The following is a 15,905-nucleotide window of genomic DNA, read 5'->3' on the forward strand; positions in this document are numbered from 1 at the left end:
TTTCATAAGAATTAAAAATATATATAATCAACCACAAAATGTGAAATGTGTAAAATTGGAAAAATAAGAAAGTGAGAGAACCAAAATCGACAGATCATTCCATCCCTATTTGTGAATACAAGTGAGTCAGACTGCGCATTAAATGCAATATCATGAGTGGAGTGGAGTATTGTATGTAATTTATTATCTTCAGTCTGTACTTTTGTCAACTAATATATTTCTCTTACCATCATTATTTCACTGTATTTAATTTGGCTTTTCATGTACCCTTTGTGGCAGAATTTAAAGTAAATGTGATAAGCTGAATATTTCACTGGAGTACAAAGTGCTGGTAATGCTCTAAATCCCCATATCTTACATTAAAATTGCCATAATAAGTAAGGATCAGGTCCTCGATTGAAAACCTCACTTATCAAAGCAGGTGGGAGCATTTCTATGTGGTTTATCTCACTGATGCTTGACTGTTCCCTTTTGTTTGTGCATCCTTATGTACATATTTATTTCTGCCTATTCCCATGTCGCTAATACTAACAGGTCTATGTAAACAGCCTCTTAAATCAATTGCTTTGGTTTCTCAAAATGCGCTGAGTAGAAGAGATACGATGACAAAGTTTGTCCTTTTCTCAAGGGGCCATAATCTCCTCTCATGCCCTAGCTGGACTTCCAGTGCGCTGCCCATGTGATCTGTAACCCAAGCTGACTTATAGCAGGGCCCTATCCTGTTAAGATTTTGATAATATTCCATTTCATTTCTGATGTACCTAGAGGACTTGTTTAGTTTGAAATTATGCATAGATGTGTATTTCCCGTGTGCATTTATGAGGGGAAAGGAAATGGAGAGTGTTGCATTGCAATCTGTCAATCTATCCCATGCTATGCAGTTCACAAAGTTAAGATTCACAAATTTAGTATGTTCAACATATATATACAGGAGTGACTTACACATCCTAATGCCAGTCATGTCTTGCTCCTTTAACTGGGCTGTCTCCAATGGCCATTTATATCTGGGAGAAGTCTAGCACCTCCAACTCCCTTTATGATCTTTTGAAATTTGCCCTTTTCCTTAAAGAGGAGCAGACCACCTCTAGCTTCATTTGAAGGAAACGGAATTTGGGATGCAGTGGAGTCCTTGGAATCAGAGCAGCTGCTTTGTGATTTGGTTGTATCGTGCATGTGTTCTGCACAGAGATTAATAGTCATTCCTAAAGCATGCAGCCAGCATGCCATTCCACCACTGATGCCCCACCTGTGCACAATGAGTATGTCAGTCTTCAAACCAGGCCCACCATCCACCTGGTTAATGTACTTGCAGGAGAAAAAAATACTATTAAGTGTGCAGCTTAGAGATTATTCTTTCAGTGGGAAATTGAAAATAGGAAGAGGCTCCACGGGGCATGTCCTGATCTAGTATATAACCTTTAGAGACTAACTGAATTAAACAAGACAGATATGCCTTGACTCTCTTTTTCCATGGTCTTCCTAACGTACCTGGCTGGGAATTAAGTTCCCTTCAGTGCTTTGTGTAGCTTTTTTATGTGCTGAGAAAGCAGTTCAGCTAATCGTCTCTTGACCGTTGCTTGTAAGGTTGACTCACTGCTGTATGCTAGGTGAACCATATAACTGATGCCACCAACTAAGTCTGACTGGTTTTTCCCAAAAAGAGACCAATATCACTTGATCATCTCTGAGAAAGGGTGTGCAGCTGATTTAGGCACCCCTGTCACCTGCCCCCCCTTTCTTTTTGCTTTGGCACATTCCATGGAGGGGCACTGTAGACTGTGTTTCCAGTTGCTTGCTTCCAGAGTAACATTTGAACCCAGATTTGATCCCAAACGTTTTCACTAGATATTTGGCCCTAGAGTGGCACCCTACCCCATTCTGCCAAACACCAAGCTTTGAAACATTTCTAACTCTGGACCATTATATCTTATGTCTGGTATCTGGCCCTGCTGAATAACTCTCACTAAGAGTTCATCTGTGCTCTGCTGTCACACCGCTATGATAAAAAAAAATGAAGATTACTCCCAGAGCAAGCACCTCTTCATTTATAATAAATCTGCCATTAACTATACAAGGATGTCTCTGGCCTTAGCAGCAGAAGTAAATAGCTAAATAAATAATACAGCTAAATAAGGTGGTTTGAAAGAATTGCCTTCCAGAGAACTAATAGACCATGCCTTCATATTTGCATTTGATAAAAGCATCATGTGAAATATTACAAATGTTGCTACACTAGTCTCAAATTACTGTCAAAGCATTCTTATCAGCTCTAATGGCATGCCAAACAATAAAAGGGTCATCACCAGCCCATTTATGAGATTGCTATGTGGTTTGTTCCTTCCTATAAACATTTTAAATATGTCCACTTGTTCATTAACATAATCTGCTATACAGTCTATCTTTGTTTCACTGTTGCTGGCAAAAGCTCCCCCAGCTTTCAATATTTTGCCAGCAAAATCCAGGCTATTACCAATAAATTTCTCACCAAAACTGTATGCTTTTTCATGACATATAGCTTCAGCCCTGATGGTAACTTATATACAACAATATAATTAGTTTTTAAAACAATATTTGTCCAAAAATCCGTCACTTATTTGAAGTTCAACTGGATATGCATAAAATATAGATCTGCGTGATTTCACTTCCAATTTCTGCCAAATTATTTTAATTTTCAATAGCATGTAATACCTTTGACATAACAGACAGCAAACATTTTTATCTGAGTTTTCATTCAGTTGTATTACTGCCTTTTCTTACAAATATATATTCAGTGAGCATTCAGAATTGCAACTTGTAGGCCTTTTCCTATCTGAAAGCACTCAAATTCCCAGAAGGAAATCAGCGTGTAGAAGGATCTTCCATGTGTGGCTATATTTCTTTGGATTGTGAACCAGATGCATAAATTGGATGTGCAGCTAGATGCAGATGCCATCAACCTACATTACACGGGTTTCAATGGGAAGCACATCTCCCTTCAATACTCTGGTGCAACTAGTCTTGTGTAACAATGTGAGTAGAACTGCAGAGGAATAAGGATTCTTTGGCTCAATTCCCATTAGTATTTCATATATCTTGGATGAGAAATAGCCTCTCAGATACCTTATGAGGTCAACACTTCTATTAATTCCTGTATTTAGCCTTTAATTTGCAAATACTGGCAACAAACAAGGATGGTTCTGAATTTTGCCCTTCAGTTCGTTGTAACTTATAATATATATAGGGGGTTTGAGCTCTTCTAGAGGAGCTATAAGCTGTTCATGAAACATCTTTCTCCTTGTCAGTTCTTCTTCATTCTTTTTCTGTTGTGATGGAAAATCATGTCTTACGCAATCATCAGAACTTGGTTATTGGCTTCTTTCACAAATATTTCTGAAGGATTCCTTAGCCATAACAACATAGGCTTTATATTGATTACCACCTTCATGCTGATCTCTACGCCTTTCTTCCTGGTTCTCAAGGCTCTCCAAAGCTCTCCTTTGCATCCTCCTTGAGTGCTTTTGCCTGGCTGGAATGTGTCCTTGAAGTTTGACAACACCTCTTGCTAGTCTGGATGGAGGATAGAGAAATGTGGAAGTGGGAGGGAGTGTCTGTAGAACCTCTGATTTTTGTGTGGCTGGAATGTAGCCTATTCTACAAAGCTAAGAGTCCCATCCATTGCCCTGCCCCCTCTGGACCCATTCACCGCAGGCCCACTGCCCTTTGAAAGTTGCCCACGAGAGAATGCATTCCTCAGGATGAAAAAGGCTTCCCATTCTGCCCCATGATCTAGATTTGGAGTGGACAATTAGAGGACTTAACACGTCCAGTGGCAATTATATTCTATATAAAACTTTGAGCTTTTTCAGATAGATGGTTTGTCTGGTGATGCTAGTAGTAAAATGTAGTGGGAATGAAACATTTCATGGATAGGGTCCTAACTAAGCATGGGAGGTAGGCACTGCCATCACAGGTTTTGTGCCATCTCACTGATCTTATCCATCCATTTGGACGCAATGAGATCGGCATGAGGATTTCAACAGCAGGGATCATAACTCTCTACATAGAAACTCCTTTCAATATTGTATTATAGAATTGTAGATACTTCAAATGACATGCTGAAGACTGTAGCACCAGAATATGCTAGCAGTCAAGATATGGTGTTCACATTCAAGCTACAATTCAGTTATGCTCAACTATTACTACTACTGCAGGTATTGATGAAAGATGATGTGGTCCTAAAAAGAAACTGGATTTTCCCTTGCAAGCTCTCTTCCTGGTGGCATGAGGAGCCATCTAGAGTCAATGCTGTCCATCTGGCCAAAGACCTTTTGCTGAGGGAACCTTAACTGGGCTTTTATTGAAATATTTGTGGAGCTTCCCACCGGTCAGGAAAGTTTGACACTGCCAGGTGGTTTCCATTACCCTACTTTCTTCCCATTGGGAATTTTCCTAAATAATTTCCCCCCCCTGTATGTCCCTTTTTGGCTAAGACACATAAGCTGAGTCATGTTTCTACTTGTGCCAGGAGTAGGCTAGTCCTAGGAAAGGCGTGTTTCTCCTTTAAGATCAGCAGATTCAAACTTCAGGAGCAATAGCATGTTAGAAACCTCAGAAGCTGGTCTTTTTAGGCTTAGGTCTTCTGTTCAAATAAGCAGGAAAGGAAGGTGTGTCTCTGTGGAGCTTTGATGTTCCCTATTTTTTAAACTGAAAACACACACTCATATCCTGGCCTCCCTCTCCTCTCCCCTCCCTTTCGTTTTTTGTCTCCCTCTTTTGAGGCGTGCAAAATGGCTGCCGCCTGGCCAACGTATCTTCCGTCAGGAAGGGGAAGCGAAGAGGCTGGGACGTGGCTCTCTGGCTATCTTCGGCCATGTTAGGACCTAGCTCTCTCATCTCTGCATGGCACCATCTGTAACAAAACCGAGAAAGCCAGTTTGGAATAAAACCAGAGTTGGAGGCAAATGTGGGTAGTTTTGGCGTGTGCCGAGTGTTGCAAATAGGCTTGGTTGCCAAAATGAGCTATTGTGTTATCGGTGTAACAGTACTCGGAATGTGTGACTGTGCCTAGAACCAGCTGGAAAGGTTTGTTCGCAGTATGAAAGGGAAACGGTCAGTCTTGTATGTTTCTTGTATCAGTTGCTGTTATGTTCTAGGATTGTAAACAATTATATGTGGTTGGGCAATGTGCTTATCCATTCTGCAGGGTAGGGTTTAACTTATTTCATTTCTTGTATTTCATTTATGAAAATGGAATTCAGTATTTTTTGGGGGGGGTCTGATGGTCGTTCTGTTGTTGGTCTGCATCTATCAATTTATCTATATCTACTTTTTCTCAAAAATGTTATCGTCCAGGGAAATCTAACTTAAAAAAAAAAAGCACTGTGGTGGTTTCTCAGGGCCCATGATTTCTTGGTTGTTTATAGGAAAAGTAGAGCTAGCAACGTAAGGAAAACATCTTGTAGAAATAGGTGTGTGTGCCGAAATAAATTGTGGGATTCCATGACGTGTCATGCAAGGAGAATCTGAAGAACAGTTGGAAAGACCTTTCTCATTTTGAAGCGTCTCTCTACAAAATCGTGTAGAGAGTCTGTTAGTTGAGTCTGTTAAGGAATGTATATCTGTTCAATAGTAGCAAAGAGCAAGTACTAGAGAAGAAAGTGGTCCATGACTATTTTATGAATACCTACTGTAAAGGTTTTAAACTTTAAAGGACTGGATAACTTGAGACTAGCAGCAGCAATGTATTTATATGTATATGTTCCCATCTATCTATCTATCTATCTATCTATCTATCTATCTATCTATCTAATTTCTCTGTCTTTAAGCAAATTTAAAAGATCACAATGGATTCGTAAAAAATGGCAATAACTATAATTCTGTTATTAGACAGTCATTTTTTAAATGCTTAACAGGGAATAGAGAAGAAAATGCCTTTCCCCTTTTATATATGGACAATGAATTTCTATACAATAGATGAGTAACTGCAAACATGGCAGGAAATAGACTAGAACAGCCCTCCTCAGTCTGGTTCCCTCTAGAAGTTTTGGACTAAAAAAGTAAAAATAAAATAAAATACTGTACTTTATCTCACTATATGGTATCTAGCATGCTGAAACCATATTAGTGCCATGAAGTTACATTCTAAGGACTCTCCTGAAAGGGAATCTACTTAATAAAGTAAATTATGGATATATAGAGTGGCTCTAATTTGCAGCTATGATGTGTGTTGTGTTTACATTTACAGTGGAACCTCGGGTTGCGGACGTAATCCGTGACAGAGGCACGTCCGCAACCTGCAGCATTCGTAACCTGCAGCACCGCATCTGCGCATGTGCTTGATGCGATTTGACGCTTCTGTCCATGCACAAGTGGCAAAACCAGGAAGTAACCCTTTCTGGTACTTCCAGGTTTCCCGCGGTACACAACCTGAAATGCGTAACCCGAAGCGTCTGCAACCCGAGGTACCACTGTATAAATATTTTGTACATGACTGATGAAGAGTTAGTAAAAATCATAAGCACGATGCAGGAACAGTTAAAGTGATATGGAAATTTGTAATCATAGTGAAAACCGTTGAAGGTAATTAAGGAAGTTGTGACAATATATTTAGAGCTGCAGACCTATAACCAGGGCTGGATTTAGATTTGATGAGGCCCTAAGCTACTGAAGGTAATGGGGCCCTTTATATGTTCAGCTGTCCTTTGTCAACAACAAATTGTCACTGTTTTTTGTGTTTTTTTATGGACCTAATAGGTATCTAAATCCATTTGCACATAACAAAATATGCATTTTATCAAAGTAATTGTTGAACTGAAATACAATTAAGAAGAAGTATATTAATAGTGAAATAATTATTAAGCTATTTTATTTGTTTTTTATCTTATATTTTGGAAATGTACACCCAGGTGGGTTTCCCCCCCTATAATTTTTTGGGGGCACCCCCAAGAGAGTGGGGTCATAAGCTATAGCTTGTTTAGCTTACTGTATACGTAAATCCAGCACTGCCTATAATCACTTATCTGAAGCAAGCAGTATTAAACTGAATACAGTGGTGCCTCGCAAGACGAAATTAATTCGTTCCGCGAGTCTTTTCGTCTTGCGCGGTTTTTCGTCTTGCAAAGCACGGTCAGTCGCAACTGCACCTCTTCAAGCGGTTTTTTAAAAAAAGGAAACAAACTCGCAAGACGTTTTTGTCTTGCGAAGCAAGCCCATAGGGAAAATCGTCTTGCGAAGCAACTCAAAAAACGAAAAACTCTTTCGTCTTGCGAGTTTTTCGTCTTCCGAGGCATTCGTCTTGCGAGGTACCACTGTAGACACATACAGGATTTCACTGTAAATCAGTAAACTCAACTGCTATATTCCTTAATACAGTGATTGTTTCTGATATGAGTCGTTTTTACAAACGTCACATTAATCTCCAACTTGAATTACAGCTGAAGCAAAAGAAGGGGGAATTTCTCACTTGAGCTGTTCCTATTTTTAAAACATAGCATGAGTTGCATAGTTTGTCTAAAGAATTGAGGTGTCAAGCCATTGAATAATCTGTTGAGCTGCCTGTTGAGTTAGGAAAATATTTTCCCTCCCAGAAGTGGGAATGGCAACGGGCCATTCTAAGGGCATTTCCAAGTTTCATTTATTAGTGCAATATGGATTGTAGCCAACTAAAGTTTACTAAGAGTAGACCCATTGAAATTAATGAACCTAAGTTAGCCATGCTCATTAATTTCAGTAGGACTGCTCTGAGCAGGACCAGCCTAGGTTTCAACTCTATATGTGCAATCGTCACCTGCTTATTGTTGTGAACCAGAAATCTTCCCTTCAGGTAGTGCTTCTGTTGCAGTGATACTGGGTGGTATCAAATTCAGAGATGGCCTTTTGAATTAAATGGGCTTAAGTCAGTCTTATAACTAACTTGTCCACTGATGTAACTCATTGCTTTTTCCCGGATTGCAAAACTTTGTTGCTGGGCAACTGCCTGACACTACCCTCATTTCTCATGCTATTGCCATATGGAATGTGCCTGTAGCATCACTGGTGCTGAGTGAAATGAATGAGAACTTTAGCATATTGTGCACTTCCTATAAAGGCTTAGTTTAGTTTAATTCAATATGTATCTCCTCCTAGCCCAGGAATACTCATAAAGCCTTTCTAAAAGTGGAAGATGGACACACATCTAGGAAGACCCTTCTGCTTCAAAAATGCTGTCAAGGCAGCTGATGGTCATGTTAAATAAATGCATGCAAGCAAATACATGCAGGGCTGTGGATGGCCATGTCTTCATTTTTATTTCCTCCCCTGCTGAAAATTCTTTTTTCTTTTTTTTAAAGAAAGCCATCAGCATAGAAATGGGTAAATCTGTTAGTCTGGGTATCTCTCAGTTTCGGATTTTTTTCAAGCTTAACCTGAGTTCCTCACATTTCCACATCAGTTTGTTGCTGTTGTTTTTCAAAAATCCTAATGAAAACTCACCAGCATTTTAGTGTAAAAGTCTCCTAATTTTCGTATGCAATTTTGCGTGATATACAGAATTCGGCAAATGGATATATTCCCTCTAATGTAATGCAGTTTTGCATGCAGCTTTCACTGTGTGTGCATTTTTTATGCACACTTTACCACGGTATACGAATTTGTGCATGCATTACTTGGCTAGAGTATTACATTGCAAAATTCAGAGAAGAGCAAATTTCAAAGGATGCTTGTTTTGGATTGCATATTGTTTCAGAAAATGCAGATTAGGTAGATTCACTTTTAAATGCAAATTGAACTGAATTTCTCCTCCATCCCTATAACCCACTGCAAGGCCAATACTCACCCCAGTCCATTGTCCATTGCTCAGATAAGGGACAAATTATTGCTTTGCTACTTTCAGACTAGAATCTGCTATCCTACGGCACCTAGTCCTTATTTTACAGCTGTACACATTGTTGTGTGCTGATCTTTGCTGCCTTTCTGCTTGTGGATTAATGACTGCCGAATCTGTTTATCTGTATGCATTTTGCGATCATTTTGGTTTTCAGATTATGGCTGTCAGCTGCTTTTAAACAAGGCATAAAGTGGATGCAAATTTTAAGTAAAAGTTTTTAATATATAAAAATGGGGTTTGCTTTTGTTTTGTTTGCGAGAAAGTTCCTGAATGTTTTACAGATGCTTCGTTGCTTCCCTATTATTTGGACTTTCATTCTTGCCATAAAGGATTGAGCTTGGCATTTGGCAAACTAACTGAAAGCAAAAAAAAATAAAATAATCTGGGTACTTCAACTGGGCACACACAGAAGAAAGCCCATGACGGTTAAGATGCTACTGTGTGTTTTAAATAAAATAGTTCCAAGTCTAGATTAGAAAGTACTCTGGATGCAAATAGTAATACTGCAATGTTTTGAAAGTTTGGGTGACTTTAAAAAATATTCATTCCTTTTTGTTTTCCTGCTTTCTAAAGAAATCAGTTACACAAATTGGATATCAAATCGCTGCAGCCTTCCATAGGCAAATCTAAATGACAAAATGGCTGACTGTCAGCCATTTTGTAGGAATGCAGACAGCTGACTTAATGCAGTTCTTTTCTTTCAGGTTGGTTGTCTCCCAATTTAGCTATCACTGTGCGGGACTGAAAAGATTTTAGGAGAGACTGGCACAAATTTTTCTCTCTGGGAAATGTCCCCGGATCGTTTTGGCAGCGCCTCTCCGGACTGTGACTACACAAAAGCTGAAAGCAGCGTCCTCTTTTAAAAGAGCTATTTTGTTCTTTGTTTTTTCAGTTTGACAGACTCTCTTAATAAACCAGATCAGCACCTGAAGCTTTTAGAAACGTCTCCTAAAACCTTTTTCGGTTTTGAAGTGAGCTTAGGATTTCACAATGGCTCAAGTTTGTTTGCATTCTAAATTGCTGCCTTAAATACTTTCAGACTTTCACTTTCTGGCATTGCAAACGCTCAAATTCTAAGACATTTGATCAGATATGCTGGTCATGGACAATGCTGCTTTGATACCAAGCCATAGGGAAAGCACAGCTGTGGCATCTCTCCCGCCCGCCCCCCATCCCCCAGAAATGTGCATGAAACCAGCATTCAAAGCACCTGATTTCTTGCTATGGGTGATTTTTTTAAAAAAAACCATGACATCTTGAGAACCATCCCAGTCTGTACAATGAATAGTCTTTGCAAACCGTATTGCTCCCCCCCCCACACTGCTGTGTTAAACTGCTTGAACTTTTTAGCTGTGGCCGTGGGGGGGGGGCGGAGAAGATCATTCTGTTTTGGTCTATGCTCTTTCTGGAGACTGGAGCAGATATTATTTCCTCTAAAATCTACACAGAGAGGGAGGCGGTGATACCAGCATGCCGAAGAGCTCTATTTCTGTACAGAATGCTAAACTTTACCAAATAAATACATTATTTGGGTATTAGGGGTGGGGTTTAAAATTTCCCTTGTCCATACCATGAATTTCTTTCCTGCCAGATGTTCACTATTTTTATCACAACACACACGCGCACACAATGTTGGGATTATTCTTGCATTTGCTCTCCTGGATGCCTTCCTCCCTCAGCAAAGTTGTGTGTGCCTAAAACAACTAAACAAGTAGGAAACAATAATTTCAGAAGGGTGGGCAGGGGACCAGCCTTACTGCCTGCTTTTCTGGCAATTGGCACGAAAGCAAAACAAAATCACTTTCTTTTAGCTGCTGGATTTGCCTCTCTCTCCCCCCGCCCTCTCCACAACCATAGTTCCTCCCCATCCTGTGCTGTACAATGTAGCAGCCATCAGAGGAATGGAAATGGAGCTTTTATGTCATAATTTCAAGGTTACAGCAGGTCCCTTGCCATAAGGAGGGCAAGGCAGGGTTGTGGAAGGACAGCCTTTCTCAAGAATATTGCAGGGCTGTTCCTGAACATTCACCTTTCATCATTTTTATGTATCTTTTGTTTAACTATGCATACTGTTTACTGGAGCACAAATCCTCTAAGTGGTTTGCAAGACGTTCTAAGGAGTTTATTTAAAATGCCGATTAAAAAAATAAACATTAAAAAGAAGTTACATTTTAAAATAATAAAAGCAGTCATTTTAAAACACTGAAACCACATGTCAGAAAGGTCGGCTTGGTGGAACAATAAAGTTTTTCCCGTGCTCCGAAAACATTATTTTAGTAAGTCTCTAGCTCTTTTGGAGATCTCATTTAAATAACAATAATGTGGACAGTATATTCTGTTCACTAGCACAATGCTAAGTAAATGCGGTTTTGATTTCCAGTGTTCTGACCAAGGAGTGTAAAGGCACGGAGATAATAAATGCCAAGTGCCTATTAATTATTTAATTTTACTGGGGCTTAAAAAAAAGATTCGCATTATTTAATTAAATACTGTAGACACATTGCATTACTTATATTTATGCCTCTGCAGTTTTATGTTGACTTATTTATGTTCCCTACCCGCCACCACAAAACGTCTGGCTCTGATCGCAGGTTCAATGCCCACTTGTGTGTCTTTCTGATGGTCTTATTTAGTTGTTTTGTGTTTTCTTCCTCATAACAGCTCTTTTCAACTGCGCTCGCACAGTTTCAAGTTAAGGCGGGGTACTTGTTACAGTTGGCGCCTCTGTCCCCTATTGTAATACTAAAAATAGAAAACCAAGTTTCCTGGATCAGCTTCTAGCTGTTGCTGTGAGGGGCAATGCAAGTTATTGTGATACTTTGCTTCCCATGTTGCTCCTTGCTTTATATAACGTTGTCGACTGGGAATTGTAGTCTCCTGGATCTACAGCATTGCTTGCTGGGAGTGGTAGTCTCACAGCTCCAAAATAAAGGGATTAGGATAGATAATTCTCTAGAATATTAATCCATATAAATATATAACATATATAAAATTGAGGTTAAGCTTTAAAAATGAGAATGAACAGATGGCAACCCTAAAGAGGATTTGCTCAGGCATTGCTAAAGGTAGATTTGCGCTGCACTTGTGTCATGTTTAATGAATCATACTTCTTTTTTGAAGGGAAAAAGGAAGGGGGAAAGCTCTTTATCACACACAACTTTTTCTCATCCACAAAACAGGCTATCTTGAATTTGTCTGACAGCAGTGTTAACATGAACCCTACTTCTTGAACTGGCAAGACCCAGCACAAAGGCCATTCTGCCTGCAGAATATTTTCTGCCTTTCTTTAAAAACAAACAAACAAAAAACAAACCTAAGAGCTTCACACATACTAATGCTCAATGAAGACTAATCCCCGTGGTAACATGTTGGCCAGGAGACAAATTAAGAGAGAAACTTTGTTGTTTTTAGACAATGATCAGCTAGTGGGATGGAAGAGATTGGTGCATGTAGAATAAAAAAATTTAACAGGATGCCAATATATTGCATGCTCCGAGGCAGGGCGGCTGTGGCCCCCTCACAGGTTTTTGGACTCCCCTCAGTCTCTGCCAGCATGACCAATGTTCAGGGATGATTGGAGTCGTAATGCATCAACATATGGAAAGCCACAGGTTCCCATTCATATTAGACTGATACTAACATGGCCCCTAACTTTGGAATGACTTCCCTCAGGAACCTAGTGTGGGGTCTTCATTGCTCGCTTTTCAGAAAGCAGCAAAGACCTAGCTCTTTAGGTTTCATTCATTGTATGATTTATTAGCTGTTGTCATGTTTTAAATTATGTCTGTATCTCCTTTTGCCTAGGAATTTATATTGTTTTAGTTGTGAGCAGTGTTGAATGTTTTGCTTTTTAAAGATATCGTTAGCTGCCTTATGGGTCTGTTCCAGTGCCTTTTTTCTTTAAAAATATGTTTAGGGGTACTCTCATTTTGACTCAAGAAGAATCACCATTTTATAGTTCAAATAGGGAAAAATAAATACAGAGAATGGACAAAAGTACAAAGATTCACATAATATTTAGGAGTATGCGTACCCCTGCGTACCCCCAGGAAAAAAGCACTGGTCTGTTCCAACTGTAGAAGTATTTTAATTCATAAATAAATGAAGATGAGGATTATAGTGCAGTCTGCTCAGTGATTTTAATTTACTATTGTTATTTTCATTATATAACACCCAGTAGCCGTCCAGAGTGGCTGCTGGGGGAACCCAGCCAGATGGGCAGGATATAAATATTATTATTATTATTATTATTATTATTATTATTATTATTACCATAGATTCATGCATGTTATGTCTTTTGCTGCATATTGGGTAGTGGGTTTTACATGTGCTTCCAACTACATATCCAATGTTTTTGACAAACGCACAGCTGAACTGGGGGAAGGCAAGTGAAGGAGTAACAGCCTCAAAGTGGTTGCAAGAGGCCCTCACATTGCGCTTATGTTTCTTCGTCTCTTCTTTTTGCAGGCTGCACTTCACCAGCTCCCTCTTCCTAAAGCCTCCAGACCATCGCCGTTCTCCTCTGCCATTGCTTCGCCATCGAGTTCGCCATTCAGGATCATCAACAAAATGATGCTGTCCTTGAGGCTGAGGTAGTAGATTGAATAGTTGTGGAGCCATATTCTCCCTCTGAGCTAACTATACAATCTACTGTCTTTCCTAAGGAGACAGTCAGGTCATCTCACCCTTTCAGATCACCCATCCTCATCTGCCATGGAGAATATTGCTTTTGCCCCCTTTGGCACCGGGCCCACGCTCCCACAGCTACTGGAAATTCTGGGACATCCTCTGTCCTGCCCCGTGGAGGTGAGGTAGTAGGTTGTATAGTTTGTGGGAGGGATTACATCCCAGTTCAGGTGATAACTATACAGTCTATTGCCTTCCTTAAGGAGCAGCAAATCTGCCTTAGGAACAATTTGATGCACTCAACTTCAGAATGGTTTCTCCTTTCATGACACGGGACCCTCATTATGTTCAGGAACTTGTTTCTTACAAAGCACACCATGAGTTTTCCTTTTGAGGGTCCTTCACGTGCTACTTTCCCTCCTTCCCTTTTCCACAAGAGTGAGTGGGGAACTTTCTTCTGCCCAAAGGTCACATTTCCTTCCGAGGGCCACAAGCCTATAGTGGAATGATGTTAAGACAACTGAGGGTCAGTAATTCCTGGATGATCAACTGCAAATCACCAGTAGATCCTGAACTAACTTTCTCTCGTTCCTGTCCTACGTACATGGAAGATGGACAATTTTGGCAGTTTTTCTGGTCTCAAATTCAGTTTCCACATTAGTTAGCAGCCTAGCAGTTGTGCTTTGTACTAACTGCAGTTTACCAGATCATTGGTAACTGTAGCAAAACTATAACTCTCCAGGAGGGATCACGACCGGCACCCCGATCTTAGCTGATGAAAACTGTTCCATGCCTCTTGGGCCTTTGACCATAGAGCTTTCCCTCACATGAAGCAGGACACAAGCCAAAGTATATTGTATTTGTCTTACATTTTACGTTATGTTTTAAAATAGGTGAGTTGTGAAGTATGGAACTCTTAAAGATTGTATATTGTTCTATGCCTTCATTTTTTGATTCTCAGATGATGTCAAAGGGCTAACTAATAGGAAACCAGTATCTCCTGGATGGGCCTTTGGAATGACTGTGGTGGGAGACTAGAGAGGCTGAGCAGGCCAGGAAGCACAGGCATGTGCCCAGAACCAGGACAGAGGCACACAAATAGAGCACAAGAAACTCTGGCCAACTCTTGTTACATATCACTGTGACTCCTGCTTCAAGTTGCACTTGAAACAGAGACCTAGGGAGAAGGATTGTGTGGGTCTCCTAATGTTTCTGATCTACAGCTCCCATCATCACTGATGATTAGTCATGCAGGCTGGGGCTGATGGGAGTTGGAGTCAAATGATACCATGAAGACCACATGTTCACCACAGGCATAATACATGGGCAGGTTTGTATGGAAGCAGGCAGCCCTTGTGCAAGAACCAGTAGCTTGAAGTTTTCCTGGAAACACATTCATATCTAGTGAAGGTCTTTGAACATTGGAGAAAAACAGCCAAATCTATGGATCCCTGTTATTAATTGTGCTGCCGTATTTTGTACCAACTGAGTTTTTTTAATTTTTCCTTCCGAGATGGCACCACAATTAATGCACTGCAACAATCCAGTTAAGTGTGGTAAAATCAGGTTGGCTAACAGCAACTGATACAAATCTCCCCACACATCCAGATCTCGCTGGTGCCACAGACAAGACACTGGGCAGGATGGTCTCTTGGTTGGACCCAGCCAGGCCAACCCAGTTTAAATACAGCCAACCACATGACAATAAATTTCTAGGACAAATGCCAAGTGTAATATAAACCCTTACATTTTTGCATTTTTGGAGGAAGTGAGAGATGCGGGAATTCAGAATGGAGCGTTTTTGAACTTCTCATTGGTTTTGCTGCCGTTGGAGTGCGTGGCTGGCTTTGTGTGCTGTCTGTGGCTAGATCAACACTCGCCTCAGACTTGCTGTAGATACCCAGCACCTTATGCCAACAGTTCAGCTCTTATCACAGTGACAGGGAGCTTGCAGAAGCTGTTTCATGAGTCATGAAAATCCATAAAGTGACTCTGAGCTTCAGCAGCAGTGACCTACGAACGTAGCACCCTCTCCTGCTAAATGCATGCAAATGGGTAATTCGCTGGTGCCAGGCCGCATGCAAGCACCTCACCATTGGGGGTCACCATAGCGAGGGGAGCTGAAACCCCAGCTGCACGCAGTCCTGCCTCCCTGGAACTTCACCCTTCCTATGCACAGAATGTGTAATTCAGAGACTTGTGAAGCCTCTGACAGAGCGAAGGGAGGGGTAGCTTGGAGCTGGTCCATGAATGCTAACAAAAGGGCTTGTGTTTGACAGCTTCAGCTGCTATAGCAACATGGCTGCAGATAAAGAGTGTTAGCTGTCCCATCCTGCAACTCTCGGGAGAGGCAAGTTTAGGCAAAAAGGGAGTGATCAATGCCCACGGCCAGCAGGGCAAGCGAGGGTGGGACTGCCAGCTCCCTCTCATTTGCCTG

Source organism: Podarcis raffonei, chromosome 6 (genome assembly GCF_027172205.1).
Source record: "Podarcis raffonei isolate rPodRaf1 chromosome 6, rPodRaf1.pri, whole genome shotgun sequence".
Lineage (NCBI taxonomy): Eukaryota > Metazoa > Chordata > Lepidosauria > Squamata > Lacertidae > Podarcis > Podarcis raffonei.